The sequence below is a fragment of the Rhincodon typus genome, chromosome 17 (genome assembly GCF_021869965.1).
Source record: "Rhincodon typus isolate 14 chromosome 17, sRhiTyp1.1, whole genome shotgun sequence".
Classification (NCBI taxonomy): Eukaryota; Metazoa; Chordata; class Chondrichthyes; order Orectolobiformes; family Rhincodontidae; genus Rhincodon; species Rhincodon typus.
Window position 1 is genome coordinate 54,494,790 of NC_063348.1, and position 13,444 is coordinate 54,508,233.

Genomic DNA, 13,444 nt, shown 5'->3' on the forward strand with positions numbered 1-13,444 from the left:
CCAGTACAGAACTATCACAAATAGAAACAGAAGTTTTCAAATTACAAAACAGCAAACATAAACAAAAGAAAGCAGAGGCTTTGGTTCATTCCCACTATGCAAACAAAATGCTACTACGATAAGCAATGACATTTTACATTTCATTATGTCTGTCATACCCAGCTGTTAGGCTTCAACCAGGTCCTCTCAGGCTTGTATCAGAAAACGCAACTGTGCTCTCATGCAAAAGGAGAGCTGCTTCTTCCTTGCTATCTTCCTCCTCCTCCTCATCCTCGTCCTCCTCAGGAGACTGCTCCCATTCTCCCAGTTCCTCAAAGTCCAGGACATCACCTCACTGGCTGATCCAATTGTGCAGAATGACGTCGCACATTCTGTTTGGCGTATTCTGGAGGAACTGGTCCAAGCGGTGGAACCACACCTTTAACAGCCTCATCATCAGCAGCAAAGTCTGCTTGGCCCTGTTTAAAGATGGCGTCGGGGCTGGCCCAGCATTGTATCTGCACTCCTCTGTCACGGGGTTGTGCAATGTTATGAGCCGCGGTCACAGTGGGTATTCCTGATCCCCCAGTTCACTCCTCAGGGCAATGCCTCGACCAATCAGAGCTAACCTACCTTGTACCACAGGGATCAGTACTGGGGCCACAATTATTTACAACAATTATCAACTTTCCTCATCCAAGTCATTCATATACTATTGTCAGGTTTGCAGATGACACAAAAATAAGTGGGAAGGCAAGTAGTGAGAATGACACAGAGTCTGCAGAGGTTTACAGACAAGTGAATGGGCATAAACTTACCTGGAACAGAATGTGGCGAAATGTGGAGTTATGCATTTTGGCAGGAAGATTAGAGAAGCTGAATATCATGTAAATGGGGAAAGACCGAGTAAAGCTGCAGCACAGAGGGATCTGGGGTTCCTTGTGCATAAATCACAAAAAGCTAATAGGGAAGGCAAATGGAGTCATGGCCTTTATTTCAAAAGGAATGGATTATGAAAATAGGGACTTTGTTAAAACAATGCACGGCATTTCTCAACTACAGCTGGAATGCGAAGAGGTTTTGTGCTCCTTATCTCAGGAAAAATAAACAGAGCATTGGAGGCATCCAGAGAAGGTTCACTCGGCTGATCCTGGGTATGGAGGGATTTTATGAGAAGTTGAGTACGTTGGGCCTATTCTCATTTTAAAAGATTGACAGACAGCCTTATTGAAACATATACAAGATTCTTGGCAGAGTGGGGCGCATTACATGGGGTCAATGCTGAGAGATTGTTTCCCAATGTGGGAGCCTAGTCTGAGGCAGCAGAAACTTAGAATAAGGGGTTACCCATTTAAGACAAAAGATGAGAAGGATTTTTTTTCCTCTCAGAAAGAAATGAGTCTGTGGAATTGTTTACTGCAGAGGACTGTCAAGGCTGGGTCATGAAGTATATTCAAGGCTGAGATTTTTGAATCAGTAAAGGAATCAAGGGGTTTGGGGACAAGGCAGGAAAATGGAATTAAGAATGATCACATTAGCCATGATCTCATTGAACGGTAGAGAAGACTCGATGGGCTGAATGGCCTACTTCAGCTCCAATATTATATGGTTTTACAACCTCAGTTAAAATTGAAACAAATCTTTAGCAGTTAACTGCCAGTCATGATTAAATGTTGCATTCTCCAAGGTGATACCTCTACCAGAGTCCACGAGCCAACCGATCAGCACTCTCCTCCCAAACAACATAAGTGTTATTTTCTTTTACTTTGGTAATTCTTGCAAATTGTCCTGATGAATGCAAGGCAAAAAGCTTCAGCAAAATGTATTTTCTTTCAGAAATAGCCAAGTTCTGTACTACCAACAACTAGATGTAGGTAAGAAATATGAGTGGGCAAAAATCTGCGAAAGGGACTATTATGTGGGAGAATATGAAGTTATCCCTTTGGCACAAAGAATCAGATTTTTTCAAAAATTATTTCAGAATGCCGTGTCTCAAGTGTGTCCATGACTCAAAGGCAAGCAAGTACAACATGTAATTAGAAAGGCAAATGGAACGCTGGTACACATTTGAAGTGAAATGGAGCATGAAAAGTATCAAAATCTTGCTACAACTGTAACAATGTTGAGGAGATCCCACCTAAAGGTACAGAGTACAATTTAGGTTTCCTTATTTAAGGAGGAACATAGCTGTATTTCAGAGATGATTCACTTGGTTGATTTTTGGGACAAAAGGATGAAGCTGCAGCAGAGGGGTCTGTACCCATTAGAGTTCAGTAACAATATTCTGGGGAGAATTGAAATGGACAACTACCATTGTGGTAATGTCACTGGACTAGGAATCCAAAAACCCCACTAATGCTCTGGGAACCTGGGTTCAAATCTAACCATAGTCAGATTTGAACTGAATAAACATCTATTTATGACCACAAAACCCATTAGGGAAGCAGTGTGCCGTCCTCACATTGCAAGCAAGGAGAAACATGATTTGACTCTTAACTGCTATCTGAAATGGCCTAGCAAGATATTCAGTTGTATCCAACCAAAACGTCTTGAAAGAAGAATAAAACTAGACAGCCCACTTGGCACCAGACATGACCAACAGCAAACTCAGTCTCCAAGATCCTTCTTTGGGGACTAGTACCAAGACTGGGAGAGCTGTGCCACACACTAGTCAACAACAGCTTGACATAGTTATACTCATAGAATAATACCTCAGCGGCAGTGCACCCAGCAACATCACCACAAACCTGGGTATGTCCTTTCCCACAGACAGGACAGATGTGACAGATGCACTGATACAGTGTACACAGTTCAGAGGGAGTTGCCCTGAGGGTTCTCAGCATGGACTCCATACTCCAAGAAGTCTGAGTGGGGGAGGTTAAACATGGAGAAGGAAACCTCCTTCGGATTACTGCGTACTGCTCCCTCATGGCTGATGACTCAGTGCTTGTCCATTTGGAGGAACTATTGAGGTAGTCAAAGACGCAAAACGTGCTCTGGGAGAGGAATTCTAATGCCACCACCAAAACTGTCTCGGCCGCTGCACTGCTGTCTGAGCTGGTCACGTACTAAGTGACTGAGTCTGCAGCAAGTGGTAGGGGATCAATGGAGTGGGAACAATGTACTTAACCTCATCCTCACAAATGTGCCTGTCCACGACAGTATCAGTAAGCATGTGCATCACACACTGCTTTTGGAGACAAAGTCTTGTACATGGGTGATACCCTACATAGTGCTAAATGGGGCAGGTGAAGCGTGGGCATAGAGGAACAATCAAAAAAGTAGCAACAAGGGCAGTCAAGGGAAATCTCTCAATTTTTCGAAATAAAACCAGTCTGAAGGAAGATGGTTGGAGGACAGCCATCTCAACTCCAGGAGTTCCTCAGGGTAGTGACCCAGTCCCAAACATATACAGCTGCTTCATCAACCACTTTCCCTCCATCATAACATCCGAAGTGGGGATGTTCACTGATGATTGCACAACGTTCAGCACCATTCCCGAATTCTCAGATCATGGCAAGGAATATTAGCATCATACAGGCATCAGGCAATTATCACCTCCAGTAAGACAGAATCTATCCATCATGCCTTGATATTCAACGGCAATTCTATTGCTGAAGCCTCCACACCTTGGGAGTTGTCATTAACTGGAAACTAAACTCAACAAGCTATGTAAACACATTAGCTAGAAGAGCAGGTCTGAGGCAAGGAATTCTGTAATTAGTAACTCATCTCCTGACTCCCCAAAGCTCATCTACTATCAACAAGGCACATGTTAGGAGTGTGATAGAATACTCCTGACTCACGTACATGGATGTAGCTCCAACAACACTGAAGAAACTCAACTCCATCCAGTATAAAGTGGCCCACATAATTGGCAGCGTATCCAAAAACATTCATTCCCTCCATGACCTGAAGTTCAGTAACAGCAGTGTGTGACATCTGCAAGATGCACTGTAGAAATTCATAGTTCCTTAGCATCTTTCAAACCCACGATTACTACCATCTAGAAAGACAAGGGCAGCAGATACATGGGAACACCGCCACCCGCAAGTTCCCCTCCAAATTACACACCATCCTGACTTGGAAATCTAACGCCGTTCCTTCAGTGTCGCTGGATCAAGATCCTGGAATTGCCTCCTTAATAGCATCATAGGTCAACTTACACCCCACAGGCTTTAGCAGTTCAAGAAGGTAGCTCACCACTACCTTCTCCATGGCAATTGAGTATGGGCAATAAATACTGACCCAGTCAGTGACACCCATGACTGAATAACAAAATGTTGCTGAGAGGCTGTTTCCTCTTGTTGTCCTAGGAGGAAGTTTCAAAGGGTCATCCATTTAAGACAGAGAGAAGGAGTAATTTCTTCTCTCCAGCTGTCATGAATTTTTGGAATTCCAAACCAAGGCAGCAGTGGAGGCTTTGCTATTGAATACATTCAAGGCTAAAAGAGGATTTTATTTGAATACTGAGGTGGTGAGCAATTAGTAAGAAAGTGGATTTGAGGCCAAAATCAGATCAACTACGATCTTAACAAATGGTACAGCAGGCTAGAGGAGGTACAAGACCTACTCCTGCTCAGATTGCTTCTGTTAGACTTGGTAATGAGAAAACAGGAGAGGCACTCTGTTTTTCAAATTTATGATGAGATGATTGAGAGGTCACAGTGTAGGAGATATTAAGATGCTAAAAAATTGTTTAGAAATGCTATGAAGAACAATGTAGCAAATTAAATTATGATGAACTAATATCTTCTTTGTCCCTTTTTCTATTCCACTGAGTTACTTCTCCAAACACAAATAGGCTCTTAAAAAAATGGAAATGTGGGCAGTTGAGAATGATAAGACAGTGTACAGCATTGTGACTGAAATGCTGGTCAAGAAAAGATGGCTCTTGCTTTTTTTTGAGCATCAATGCCCTATTCCAACATCTTCAACAGATTGAAACCTCCTCAGCTGCTGTAACAAAGGGTTCGCACTAGAATGACCTCAATTTCATGAGTCCTCACCATGCACATTTTTTGGTCGCAAACCCATGAAGAAAAGGACATAATCAGGGCTCCGACGGTGGGGGGGTGGGGGGTGGGGGGGGCAGGGTCACACTAGGGTTAAGAAAATGAAAATCCTGCTCCAAATATCTTCAGATTGACCATTTAAGCCCCAACCTCAGCAATACACTTATCCTTAATGTGCGAGAATTAAAAGGCTTCAATTAAGCACTGAAAGCCTAAAGGTCTTAATCATACAGAGCACTTTCAATATTAATCCAAAGGGATTAACACAATGCATTAACAGCAGGAAGCAAGCCTGTCCCTTACTGACAGCAATGGTTATCTGTTGCTGCACAGCTTGTCATGTGTCCATCATACAATTTTGCAGCAAACATGATTTACACTTAGCCATGAACCACAAGATAATGTGTCAATCTTCCTTTTGTTAAAATAAATAGAAACAGAAACACAACTGTTACATTCAAACTATTCAAAAAACATTTACAGCTTATCATGATCTTGAGGCTTTAACATGACAAAGCATTTGAAACATGAGATAACAAGGTGTAGATCTGGATGAACACAGCAGGCCAAGCAGCATCATAGGAGCAGGAAGACTGACGTTATGATGCTGCTTGGCCTGCTGTGTTCATCCAGCTCTACACCTTGTTATCTCTGATTTTTCAGCATCTGCAGTTCCTACTATCTCTGATACTATTTGTAACAAGATGTGCCTTTAAGAGGGATACTATAAACCTGGTACCCAGGTGTCTGCTTCTTGGAAAGTAGAGTAAATAGCTTTGGGGTTCTTTTTAAAGTGGACAAAAGAAGCATAACTGGGTGGAGTCAGGCTCACACAGACCCAGGATTTTAGTTTTGTTTCCAGGTGTTGAAGTTGGAGTTTTGGAGTTGAAGCTGCTGGTTACAGCTCTTTCTCAGCCATTGCAAACAGCTCGAGTTCTTGCTTGGCTGCTATATTCATTCTGTTGGTGTTCCTTCTCCTGGACTGGAGGAGATTGCTAATGAGGGAAATCGGTTTTGCTGAATTTGCCTTTGTCAAGGGTGTCTTTATGGGATGGTGCTATATTAGAACAGTTGATGAATAATAGCTAAATAAAATATCAGTTTGTTAATTATTTCGATAGAGTTAAAGTTATGCCAATTTTTTTGTGTTTGCATTTTAACTGTGGTGCAAGAATAAAAGAGTGTTTTGCTTAATGCTTGGTACATTGACCAACTGAATCACATCTGAAATGCAGCACCTTACACTTGCCTACAACTAAGAAAAAGTTAGGGTCGAGGCTACCTCCTTGATATGTTTGGAGGGGATTTGGTCTGGTCCATAAGATATAGAAGTATTACTATTATACCTGTGAATTGAACAATGGAAGAAGACATCAGAGAAGATAGTCAAAAGCTTGAGCAAAGAGCGAACCGTCTTTAAAAAAATTGTTGAGGCAATGTTGGTGTCACTGAGTAGGTCTATACCAACCAAGTTTCCCAAACTAAACTATTCCCACCTGTCTGCCTTTGGCCCGTATCCCTCTAAAAGTTTTCTATTCATGTAGTTATCCAAATATCTTTCAAATGCATCCACCACTTCCTCTGGCAGCTCGTCCCACACATGAATCACCTCTGTGTAAAAAAGTCGCTCCTCAGATCCCTTTTAAATCTTTTTCCTCTCCCTTTAAAAATAAGTCCCTTAGTTTTGAACTCACCCACCCTTGGGAAAAGACTTTTGCTATTAACCTTATCTATGCCTCTCATGATTTTATAAACTTCTATAAGGTCACTCCTCAATGCTCCAATGAAAAAGAGCCCCAGCCTATCCAGCCTCTCCTTATAACTCAAGCCCTCTATTTCCGGCAACGTCCTGGTAAATCTTTTCTGAACCCTCTTTAATTTAATAATATCCTTCCTATAGCAAGGTGACCAGAATGTACACAGTACTCCAAAAACGGCCTTATTAACATCCTGTACAACCTCAACACGACATCCCAACTCCGATACTCAACAGTCTGAGCAATGAAGGCAAGGATGCTAAACCACCTTATCCACATGTGACGCAACTTTCAAATAATGATGTACCTGAACCCCTAGGTCTCTCTGTTCGACAACACTACCCAAGACGCTATCATTACCTGTATAAGTCATGCCCTTGTTCATTTTACCAAAATGCAATACCTTGCACTTAAGCAAACTAAACTCCATCTGCCACGCCACAGCCCATTGGCCCAAATGATCAAGATCCCTTAGTAATCTTGGATAACCTTCTTCACTATAGCACTAATTTTGGTGCCATCTGCAAGCTTACTAACTGTGCCTCCTAAATTCTCATTCAAATAGTTTCAATAAATTACAAACAATGGTGGACCCAGCACCGATCCCTGCAGAACACTGCTGGCCACAGGCCTCCAGTCCGAAAAACAACCACTCACCACAATGCTCTGTCTCATACTGTCAAGCCAATTTTGTATCCAATTGGCAAGCTCTCTCTGAATCCCATGTGACCTAACTATACTAATTAGTTTACCATGCAGAACTTCATCAAAGGCTTTACTACAGTCCGTGCAGACAACGTCTACCGCTCTGAATGCGGGAGGACGGCAGATCAGAGGATCTGAAGCATTAGTTATGGGATCATTTAACTGTCTAATGCATGCTGCTTCCACTCTTTGGCAGAGAATAAGATGGAGTTGATAGATAGGGAACTAGTAAAGATGCATTTATGGAGAAGTTAGAACCACTTCAGGGAGAAAAGAACAGAGGTATTATATTGGGTTTTGGACTCTACACTTTACAAAGAATGTGGGGATTCTTGAGATACCATAAAGGAGGTTTACCAAAACGATTTCAGGGATGATGGATTTTAGCCACAAAGGTTAGACCGGATTAGCCAGGATTATTCTCCTTGGATCAAAGACTGAGTTGCAGAAGATTATAAAGATTCTAGTGATAACAAATGAAAAAAGAAACTGGTCTCATTAGTTGACACTTCTTTGATGAGGGGCATAGATTTAAGATTTGAACAAAAGATGAGGGTGGATGATGTGATGTGGGGAAAAGCTTTTATTTCAAACAGTGAATTGTAATATCCAGAACTGACTGCCTACGAGTGTGGCGGTAACAGAGACAGTGATTCCCAAAGGAGACAGAACAATGGAATGGAATGGACTATATTGTTCTACAGAAAGCCAGTATCCTCCTGCAGAGCTTTCATCACTTTATGGTGGACTGAAATGAGAATTTGTTGTTGGGGTTAGTCGAATGAGAAGAAACACTAAGCATAAAGAGCATCATGATCATCGTGGCAGAATGGACAGTGTGTGTTTTTGGTAAAAACAATCCAGAGGTGTCCCCCAAGATCTACATCTTCACTTCTGGTAGCTGTGCCTTCTGTTTGTCCAGCTTCCTCAGTCACTAACTCCCCCACATTCTCTTTTAAGATATTTTCTTACTTCTCTGATCATCCTGTTGATCATTACTCTTAACATCTTTTACAGAGGTCAATGTCAAACTTCTGATGATACTCCCTTGAAGTACCTCGGAACGCCATACCATCTTTTAAAAAAAAAATGCTAAATCAATGCCAGTTATTGTTGCTCATTGGCAGAAAAGTCAAACTGATTCTTCTAGCCCAGCATGTTCAGACACAGAGCTGTGCACCATCACTTAAGTCTGAACAATCCACAATTAAAGTTTAAAGCCTATTTGTGTTTTAGAGATGCAAATCAGAGAAATGGAAAGAATACTCTTCTTAACAAAAAAAACCAAAATATTTTAAATTCCAATTTGTTGAACAATCTCAGTTGTTGATAAGACAAAGACATGCATTTATATAGCAGCATGAACGGGGGCCATACACACTATACTGACAGAAGGCTCAGTCGTCTTTTTTTTAAATTTCTTCTCAGCACAAGTGATGCTTGCATGGCCATATTGGCAGCTTATCCCGAGGTGCTAGTGGGACTAATTCATGATCTACTGCAACCGTTCTGCTTCCCAGTCTCATCAAAAGTGAAAGTTTGATAAATTTGTGCCCAGTACCTTCAGTGGAGCTTCATTCCTGGCATCCCCCCCATTTCTCCTACACTTCCTGCAGGAACCAAGCATGGCAGAGAATACTAAGTGGGAAATCCATTTCTGCCCAGTCTGAGGAAGAGTGGGTCGAGTATTGGGGCAAGATGGGGGCGGGGGTGGTGTTAGAGTGTGTGAAGGTAGCCTCATGGTATAGGACAGGGAGGCACGCTGTAAAAAGGAGTCAGCACAGACAAAAAATCTGCAATCTTCCAGCCTTTCCCAGTCCTATGTTTGTTTCCATCATTTTCAAACTGCCAAGGGAGGCTAAACAGCTGATGTGTGGTGGCATGATTATCACAGGAGTACAAATGAGTCAGTAATTGCAGAGCTTGGCATGTCTGATGTCTCCTCATCATTATACCATTGATGACCTCACACCCTCCCTCAACTGGTGAACCATGCTTTCTTCCATGCTAGACAACACTTAGAAGAACCATCAAGGGGAGCGAACATGCGCAAGGATACTATGAACTGGGGAAGTTCAATGTCCCAACACCAAGACTGGCTCAGTTGCAGTAATACTGCTAGAACTCTGTATGATATCATGGTCAGAATGGGCATGTAGCTGATGATCATGGAACCAACACTGGAGGAAAGTCAGGAACAAAAACAGAAGTTGCTGGAAAAGCTCAGCAGATCCGGCATCTGTAAAGAAAAATCAGAGTTAACTCTAAAAATCAGAGTGACCCTTCCTCAGGTCACTCAACAGGAAATGTTAACTCTGATTTCTCTCCACAGATGCTGCCAGACCTGCTGAGCTTTTCTATTTTTGTCCCCGATTTACAGCACCTGCAGTTCTTTCAATTTTTATTTAGCATTTAACTCACTGCCACTTATCTTCTTGGTATGCCCACCTTGAAGATGTTATGCACCTCTTTCTAACAAGATTTCCACTCCAATCTTTCCTCTTGCCCACCAACATTAAATTCACCATCACTCCTGGTGTTTGACTAGGTATTTGCTAAAACCAGCCACATCTCATTTCTCAGTGACTGCCTCCAGCTCAGACTCACCCCACGTGGATTCCAACTCAAGTCTCATCCTTCTTGCTCTGAATCCACCCAGGATCATTTCCACAATGTTAAACATTCCACAGACAGCTGCTCTCGCTGCATCCTGAGATCCACACTCAATACCACGCATTGTTATACGCACACGCTTGACCTCTGTCTCCAACAGCACCACCTCACACTGGCTCAGGACTGCACCATGCCCCGGTTCCACTTCATCCTCCGGCTCATTCGACATGTTAACAAGAAACCTTTTCTTTTCCTTTCAGGCATTGAGGCACACAACTGAGGAAGGGTCACTTGACCCAAAACGCTAACTCTGATTTCTCTCCACACACGATCCCAGACCTGCTGAGCTTTTCCAACAAATTCTTTTTGTCGTCCCAGGAAAGCCTACTTGACCTTGTTCTCATCAAGTGTCTATCAAAGATGCAACAATCCGTGCAGTGTCAGTAGGAGGGATTGCTGCATTATCAAGAGGAGGATGTCATGTCTTCGCATTGAAAATAGCCTCCATTTTGATGCGTGGTACTACCACTGTGCTGAAAAGGCCATTTCCAGAACAGATCCGTTGACTCAAAACTGGGCATCGGTGAGATGCTGTATGCCATTAGCAGCAAATCACCACAATCTGCAATCTCATGCCCCATCATACGCAACAACAAACCTAGGGACCAAGTCTAATTCAATGAACAAGTAGAAGATCAGGCTGGAAAAAGCAGCAAGTTCCCCAAGAATGAGGTGAAGCTACAACACAGGAGGGCTGCTTGCAAGACAACAGCATGCATAGACAGAGCTAAGCAATCCCATGACCAACACATCAAAGGGACACAGGAACAGGAGGTGGCTTTTTGTTCTCATGAATCTGTTCCACCATTCAAAGAGATCATGGCTGATGTAGGTCACATACCTTTGCTCCACATTTCAGAATCCCCTTGGTTAACAAAGTTCTCTCAGTCTCAGATTTAAAATGAACAGTTGGTCTAGTATCCATTGCCATTCAAACTTTTACCACTCATTTTGCAGAGCTATTTCCTAGTTTCACTCTAGAAAGGGTGGGCTCCACTGTTTCAAAGTACAGTATTTCATTGGCTCATATTGCAGTTACATTCCTGAAAACATCATTTAATTTAAAATTGTTATTCAGAGGTAATAATGGGAAAGTCTGATTCAATATAAAAGCTGTCATTCAATTTCGTAAGACTGTTCTTCACAACAATACTCAATCACTGTACCCTGCAAGTTGAAATAGTGTACATTCCTGAACTCCTATATTTGTAAATAAAATATGTTGACTCTTTCCACTTACAGTGCCGCCTGGTCACTGCCTCTCTTACTCATTGCTTCTCTTCTAATTTTTTTTAAAATGCATTAAAATTCCACTAGCTGCCGTGGTGGATTTGAACCCAGGTCCCCAGAGCAATAGCTGGTCTCTGGATTATTAGTCCATTGACTTTACTGGTGTAACACCGCAATGCTACTACTAGTTGCTCTCAGAGTCATCTATTCTATGGGGTTGGCACGGTGGCTCAGTGGTTAGCACTGCTGCCTCACAATGCCAGGGACTGGGGTTCAATTCCACCCTCGGGCGACTGTCTGTGTGGAGTTTGCACATTCTCCCAGTGTCTGCGTTTGTTTGCACCTGGTGCTCCCACAGTCTAAAGATGCGCAAGTTAGGTGAATTGACCTTGGGAAATGCAGCCTTACAGGGATAGGATAGGGTGTGGGTCTGGGTCTGGGTCTGGGTGGGATGCTCTTTGGAGGATTGGTGCGGACTGAATGGTGTGTTCCACACTGTAGGGACTCTGTGATTATTTGGTCATGATTTCAAGCTCCTCATTCAAATAACCTCTTAACCTTCGCGTTAGAAGAGGTGTTTTCAAACTCAAATAAGCATTAGGAGTAAACTATCCAGCTTTATCAAGTTGTTCTGTCATTCAATTTGATCATCATTAATCCATATCTCAACTCCATTCACTTACTTTTCTCATGGTACAAAACTAAATCCAAAATAGCCAGCTCTCTTTTTAGCTCCTCAGCATGGTCCAGAAATCCAGCTTGTGCAAACACCAAGGGTTCATCCTCTAAAATGTGAGTTCTGATTTAGTTATCCCAAACGACAAGCAAATTGTTGTCGCTTATTAATGCCATATTACGCAAATTAGATGCATCAATAATTTCTTGATTTAGTGTGCCCAACATTAGCACTACAATTTGATATTCTATAAACCCTTCCCTTTGTTGCTTCATTGCTCTACCCAACTGATTCTACATCTCGACCCTTTGTCTCAAATCCTCTCACACTAATGTACCGATCTCATTTTGTTATTCATCTTCTTTTCCTTTCCGTCTATAACTTTGTAAATCTAGAATAAACTTGGATATTCAGTTCCCAATCTCGATCACCTTGTAGCGATACCTCTGTACTGGCAATTAAATTATTTCTATTTGTGGATTCAAATCAATTGGCTTGTGAAGGCCACACAAAGTCAGATAGAATGTCTTTAATTCAACCTTTTCAACATCCTATTTGATGCTTGAAATTGCCTCGCCTGCCCTCTATTTTTGTTTAGGATTCTTTTATTTCCTTTTTACAGGTTTTGCTTTCCTTAAATCAGAGCACATCTTATGTTCCCATCACATTTAGACCCTCCCCAACAGAATGAGGAAGTCTCCTTTCACTGATGTTAGTTTCAGTCCTGCTATGATGCAGCCTGATGATCTTGATGATCTTGTAACAGGTCCCTTCTTCCCCAGGGGTGGTCCCAATGACTGAAAAATTAGAGGACCTCCCTCCTACACCAGTTTTCCAGCCATGTATTCAATCACTCAACTTTCACACTTCCATGCTCACTAGCAAGTAGGATTGGGAGTAATCCTAAAAAAATACTGCTTTAGCGGTTCTGCCTTTCAGTCTCCTCCTGAGCTTCCTGAAATCTGCCTTCATGACCTCATTCCTCCTTCCTATCTAAGGATGAGATGGACTTTAGGTTTTCATCTTCCTCCTGAAGAACGTACTCCAACTGCTCAGTGATATCCATAATCCTGGCAACACACCATCCTGGCTCTATATTTATGAGGCAGTGCAATTGGAATACCACATTGACGATGGCAATGATTCCTGACCCAACATAGCAAAGTCAACAGCAGCAATCTCTTTGGAAGATAGGACGTATTTTTCTCCTATTCCTTTTGGAGAGTCAGTGTCACTTTCCGAAATGAATAGGTCGGAAATAGAAAAAGGGTGGGGGGGGGAAGCGAGGAGTATAGGGGGCAAGGGGGAGTCGGGTGGGAGGGGTGTTGTTAGGAAGGGTAGTGGGGAAATGGGAAGTGATGGGGACGTAGTGGGTATTGGGGAAGGGGCGCAGGGATGCAGAGGGAAAG

General features: G+C 42.5%; 1 protein-coding gene across 1 annotated transcript in view; it reads right to left on the minus strand.

Moving 5' to 3' along the window:
* LOC109935161 (anoctamin-5) overlaps window positions 1–13,444 on the minus strand; it is a 178,753-nt gene that overhangs the window by 164,328 nt on the left and 981 nt on the right. The gene's annotated exons all lie outside the window — the stretch shown is intronic.